The sequence below is a fragment of the Marmota flaviventris genome, chromosome 1 (assembly GCF_047511675.1).
Source record: "Marmota flaviventris isolate mMarFla1 chromosome 1, mMarFla1.hap1, whole genome shotgun sequence".
Lineage (NCBI taxonomy): Eukaryota > Metazoa > Chordata > Mammalia > Rodentia > Sciuridae > Marmota > Marmota flaviventris.
Window position 1 is genome coordinate 50,492,297 of NC_092498.1, and position 7,069 is coordinate 50,499,365.

A 7,069-nucleotide genomic window follows, 5' to 3' on the forward strand; every position below is an offset into this window, starting at 1 on the left:
ATGTCTAAGAAATTTTGACCATATCTCTTTCTAAAGGACTGGGATCAAGAACTTTCTTTAATGGGCTCTTGTGCCAGGCACTGTGGCAAATGCCTATAATGCCAGGTACTTGGGAGGCTGAGGCAAGAGGATTGCAAGTTTAAGGCCAGCCTTGTCCTCTTAGCGAGACTCTGTCTCAACATTAAACATTTTTTTTTAAAGGCTGGGGGTGTGGCTCAGTGGTCAAGCAGCCCTGGGTTCAATCTCCAGTACAGCCCTGCCAAATAGGTTCTTGTAACAATAAAACAAAAGGATAAAAGGGTCACCTTTATCATTCTGGATTCATTGATATTAGAGCCAGGAAGAAAGTGGATGGACCTGTGTTTCCATTAGGTATGATGGAAGCCAGTGGTTAATTCAGTCATTTATTATGAAAACCAACTATTTCTGAGGGGAGTAAGTGGAAAGTTAGGAAGTTTCTTGATAGGGAGCAAATAAGTGCCAAAGGAATGCCTGAGAGGCAAACCCCCAAATTCCCAGCCACCTTTGGACTAATGCTAAAGACACACCATTCAGGTCTCCCTGGGAACCCTCCCTGGACAGTGGGTCTCAGTGGTGTTTTGCTTCTTTTTTCCCCTCATACAACCGTGGTGATGCCGACATCCATGAAACATACCTGATGACATGGCTGATGTATTTCCAATTCCCTGCTATCATTCCCCTCCATCCTGTGTTGATGGAAAGGCATCCAAATTCCCATCAAAGAAAGATGTATCAGAGATTACCTTGGCTCCACTCTAGTTCTCCCTCGTCATGTATGAAAGCTATAAATCCTTTCTAAAGTCCTCTGTATTAACTATGATTAGCCATGTATCCTTTGTTTCCTACAGATTAGAAAAGCGGTCTCCACAAGGTCTCAGGGCTATCCATTCAATAATGATTTGCTTCATGGACAGAGTTTTGGGTATCTCCAATCAAGAAGACTGTGTTTCACTAGAAATTTTCTTTGACACTTCCTTGGTTTGTTTCTATAAGTTTATTCCCATTGTTTATCCATTCTCTTACTGAATAAGAATAGCCATTGTAATCACTTCAAGAGGATTCCTGAGGTCCAGTGAGCTAAGAGGGTGGTAGGTGAGTGATGTCTCCAGTATATTTCACAGCCTCAAAATGCGGTGTCCCCATTGTATATACAAAGAAACTAACGCACAGAAAAGTTAGGAAACAATGACTACATAACGCAGGTTCTTTCCATGTCATTGCCCCTCAATCCTTCCATCCTGACTGGAATCCTCCAAAGGAGGATTGGATTCCTCCAACCACACGAAGTTGGTTATTTCCCTTGGAAGTCATTCTCTGTTTCACTTCCTTCTATTAGCATTCACAATCATCATGTTTACTCTTGCTTAAAGAAATAAGTTAAGTTTAGGTTTTCAAAGGTGTGTGTGTGTGTGTGTGTGTGTGTGCACTCATGCATAAATTTAGACTATAAAGTCAAGTCAGACCTTTCTTTCCCCTAATACCGTGTGCACAATGTCAGGGTTCTCCTACATGGAGGGGCGGGAGTGACAGGTGAACAGCTTCCAATTCCATCCTGTTGAGGCAGAGGAGCAAGTGTCTGCTGACAATCTGGTCATTGATAAGAGCATACAGGAGTCCCAGAAAAGGTATGTGGCAGCCCTCCGGAATGAGGAGGGAAGAGCTAGTGTTGTGTTGACAGGAGCTGGTTGGACTGGAGAGACTGGCCAGGCCTTCTCCTCAGAAAGGAGTGACTAGAAGACATATTTTCTCTTTTGCATCATAAAAAGCTACCTTGCTAGAGCTTTTCTCCTACTTCAGAGATTGCAGAATGCGCTTTTACTAGGCATTCTACAAAATCCAAATAAAGATATGGGCCTTCACATTCAATCCACAAAAGAGAACACTATAAAGTCCATAATAAGACATAGTTATGCTTATCATTAAGGAAAAAAAACATTTCTAGAATGTGCTATTGCAGAATCTAGTACTGTAAACATGTAAGATTTTATGTTAGTCATCATTCAACACAGGATGGGGACCCTAGTTCATACTCTCTGCAAACTCACAAAGCTGGTACGAAACTAATTAGTTCATCTTCTATAAAGAGCTTTCAAATCACTGGGAGAAAGGCTATCCAAGACCCGATGAGACGTTTAGGCTATGATTTATACATACGTGTGGACCTCCGAAAATACACCTCATTCTGACTTGAAATCGGGCCAGAATGCTGAGTCTCACACTGCTTCACAGGCCCTGCTGCCATAGGTATTTAATAACTCTGTGTCAGCAGGATCTTGATTTAACACTTGCCCTGAGATGGTTGCTATGAGGGTGAAAGGAAGAGGTAGTGACAGGCTGCAGTGTCTATATGGAGATATTCTAAAGACAAGGTGATCAATATGCTCTTGAAAAGAGTTCGTAACTTATTCCTTTTGTGACATAGTTAAAACTATTTCTTCTTTGTTTCTCTGAGGCTGCTAAGGTGGATTTTTAGGTCCATTAATCACCACATACATTATATAAAAGGTTAAGGATTGACCTGAGACTTAGAAGGATCCAAAATATGTACCACAATTGGTGCACTTAAAATCTGCAGACATTTCCTGAGTGCATACCATGTTCCAGAAACTCCTACAGATGCTGGAGAGGCTTGGTGAGCAAAAGAGTTCAAGCCCCATCCTCATGTGACTATATTCCATGTAAGGAGGGACCTCATACTATTCTTTTTGGCACCTGTGCATGTCCTTATCCAGTGAATCCTATGGAGGAAGAACTGTGCCCAATGCTGGGGAGACCAGCTTGAACTAGAAAATGTCTTCTACCTCAAAGTAGTGGAAATCCTAAGAAATCAACCTTTCCAGATGAATAAGAAGAACTCTTCTTCATCTATGAGCTGTACAAAAATAGGTGTTGGGTAGGTTTTACCTGTAAGACACATTTTACCATTGATCCTTGATCTAAAGTAGATATGAAGTGAAGAAAAGCTTATCAGAGAAGGTATTACCTTTATTTGTATATTTTAAAGATAGAGAAATCACCAGGGTTTTTAAAAAAAGTCTAATGATGAGGAAAGATATTTCAGTTTGAGGAATCAGGGTAGTATAGAAAATGGCCAGAAATCATATAATTTTATGTAATTCTGTAAAAACATCAATTTGGTAAAAAGTTAACATTTCTCTGTTTTTTTTTCCTTAAGTATTATAACCTTGGTGGATTAAGAAGAGGAGTTTTATGATTTCTGTATGGTCTTTTCTTTTTACAAAAATAGCATGTGATCAGAAGAACTACTGATAACCTTGAAGTATGTATCTTTTAAAATCCTTCTTGCATATTTGAACACACATGAAACTATTTTTTCTATGAAAATGTAAAGATAGCTTATATACCATTATACCACCCACATTTTATTTAATCAATTTCACCAGCTATCAAATAAATATTTAGATTATTTTGATTAGTTTTCTGGTGTTGGGTATTTTGTCTGTTCCAACTCATCTCTTAGCATTTGATTATTCTAACCTTTCAATTTCCCAAAACCCTTAGAAGAAATGATTGGTTGAAAAATCACAGCTGAAACATTGTTTTCCAGATAGAACAGAGTCCAGGGGCATCCCTGTGGTACACCAACACTGGAAATTAGATTTCAACCTAACTGTCGTGTTTACCAAGTTGCTCTCAGCCAAATTACATGCCTATCTGACCCATGGACATGTGGTAAGCACATTTCAAAAAGCCAGTAAACTTTTCTAGGTCTAAACAAAAGGCCTGAACAAGTTAGTGAAAGCTAAAGAATATGTACCCAACTATGAAAGCCATGAGAAGCATTAAAGGATTGTAAAAGGGGGAGCAGCATGATATTTTAAAAACAACATGTTTATGATCTAAAAACATGACTTGTACAACTCAGGGAAGGATAGATTTAGTGAGGCCAGGAAGAAGAGTTAGGAGATCATTTTTATAATCGAAGAACGAAGTAAAGGATGAAAACTTGAACTGTGGATGCTGTATAGGTGTGCTCAGGTGAGAACAGATGGAATAGACATTAAGAAAGCGTAAACTAATCTGAATTTAGTTACTAGTTAGATAGAGATGGCAGGGGACAATGCAAAAAAAAAAGGATCTATGTGGGTATCTGCATTCCTGGCTATGTGATTTGAATGGCCCCAATTGCCACAAAGTGGAATAAGAATATAGCAGGAACAGGTGTTAGGGGAGGAAAATGGGTTCAATTAAAAATACCTTTCTGAGGTGCCTGTCCACCTGACTGTGAGGGTCTAGAATCCTGATGGTGGCATTTGTGCTGAAAGTAGAATTTGGAGGCTTGTGTGGTCTCAGTGGCATTTAAAGATAAGGATTTGACAAGGTCACCCCGGGGGGGGGGGGGGAAGTGTGGAGAACTGAGAGACTGTATGAGCAGAGAGAGTGGAAGAAATCAGACAGAATATTCCAAAGCAGAGAGCTGAACTAGGGAAGGAGTAGTCAATGGCATGAAATGACTCATTGAGTCCTACAGCCCAGAGGTGTTTAACTGTTGACTTTGGAGAGGGCCGGTTCATGGGCAGTGGAGACGGAGATTAGAGTGTGGGGTTATGGTGGCAAAGAGATTGGCGTGACTCAGCAAGATAGGGAATTCATGATGCTTAAAATAATGACTGTGCTGCTGGAGAGTCAGAGGTCACCCAGGTTCAGGATTAAAAAAGGCCCATCTTCCAGGTATGTTACTTTTACTTGACAAGAGAAAAAATGTTCATACACAATGTGATGACCCATAGATGAGGTGTTGGTTAACCGTGGTCCACATATACAACAGTGATCCCATGAAGATCATATATCCTAGTGAGGTCATAGCAGTCTTAGTTTATGTAAGTACACTCTATGAGGTTCACAAAAGAACAAAATCACCTAACAACAGATTTCTCAGAACATATTCCTGCCCTTAAGTGATGCATGATTGTATATTAGTCCACCTGTCTATCCCTATTTCAAAGATCCAGATAAAGTCTGGAAAGCTCATTTCATTCGTGGCAGCCCAAAATCTTCTGCAAGGTTACTGAAAATTCTGGGTGGATTTGGGGGCTTATCTGCTTATGGCTGGCTTTGGCTCCATACCAAGAGTGCATCTTGCAAACCTATGATTAATGTCCCTATTTCAAGCCACATTGACCCCATTATCACCCTTTCGTGATCCCTACCGATTCAATATTACATGAAAATGTGGGAAAAGAAAGTGGGATTAACATTAGAGCAACACAAAGAGCTACAATTTGAACATGGGAGATATCTGTTAGTTATTAAAAAATCCCCTGGCTAACTCACTACCAGAGATGTTTTCCAAGTTTTATCCCACATAATAGTCTGTGTTTCCTGGCCAGCTTATCACTTTCTTCCTCTTCCTCTTCTCTTTTCATGGTTGGGCCTCAGCACCACCCTTCTAGATTACCCTTGGGAGTTCCAGTTCTTTTCCCTCTGTCATGCCCAGCAAACTCTTGCCATCCTTTCCCTAAGGGCAGGTCTCCCTCTACCTTTGCAAACTCAAACAGGTCAACGTAGTCAGTAGATTGAAAGGGCTTTTTATTTAACAAGAGCCACCTTACAGTTATAATTTGTGAATAGAATTTTCTTCTCTCTGAAAAATGGTATACACTATCCTTAATTACTGTGAAACCCCTTGTTGAACAACTCACTATCTGTTACCTGGACTGTTGTATGGCTGTTGCTTCCTAACTGGTTTCTCTAACTTCATTCTGTTGATTCCTAATTTGCCTTCAACATGTCAGAGTGATATTTTTCCAAAGAGCAATTCTGATCTTGTCAGTCACCTGCTTGGAATTTATCAGCGGTAATCTGCACTCTACAGAATAAAGTCCTAATCCCTTGGTATAGAAAACATGATCCTCATTATTTTTCTCATTTTCCAAGACTCCTACTCATGAGGCCTGTGCCCAAGCCATACAGAACAACTTGTGGTTCATGGATCTTGCCCTCATCCTACCTCATCCTACCATCCTACCTGTCTGGAATTCTCTTCCTACTCTTTGTATATGGGTAGCATCTACCCATCTTTCAAAGGAGACCTGATAGGTGAGTAACTTATTGCTCGAAGGCATTCTTCAAAAGACCCCATGTTCTCTCTACACTTTCCCTGAGTGATCTCATCCAAACGCCACATAATACCCAAACCATAACCTTAGCACAAATCCCACGGACCCCCATGTCAAATAGACAAGCATGAGTTTAACACTGAACTCCTCTTCCTGTTCTTGTCCCTGCTGTATTCCACATTTAATTCATTGTATATTCTTCCCTATCCCCATCCTTTCTTTTTTTCCTGCTGGGCAAAGTTCCTCCCCCCCCTACCACAAATTCAACATTGATAACCAGCTCTTACATAGCACTTGCCACATGAGCTTTTTAAGGAGGCATTCTTGATCTTGTTTGTGTCCCAGGGTCAAATATGTTTGATAAGTGTTTGTTGAATTGAAGGATCCCTATAAAAGATTGCTCACAATGTGTGATCTTTATGATAAGAGCATTTTGCATTTCTGGGATATTGTACAGAGTATGCTTTTCCAGATAGAAAATGCTTCTGGTTCATTCAACACCTTCAAGCCAGCATAAGTCTCAGATCTTGCTCCTCAAACACAGTTCTGGCCCTACCACTTCCATGTATTTGGTTATAGTCTCTTTTCAGTTCAGAATGACTCTTTTTTCCTCACTTTATCTCCTTGAGTCAATAAGCTACTCATTTTTCAGGGTTTATTTCTATGGAATTTATCTGTTCCATCCTTCTCTGAGTCTTCCTTATCCCATACTCAATCTTCTCATTTGGTGCATACTACATTTAGATTTGCATTATACTGCTTATCCATATATCTTAATCTCCTCACTCTCCCCCTGGACTGGTATCCAAGAGATCAGCTGCTATATCTTATTTTTGTACATCACTCCATTCACAGAAAGGACTCAGTACATATATTTCAATAGATAATTAGCTGCTCAACAACAATGAAGAGACATCATGATAGTATCATCTCACTCTTCTACCCAGGGTGGCCAACAGCGGTAGCCC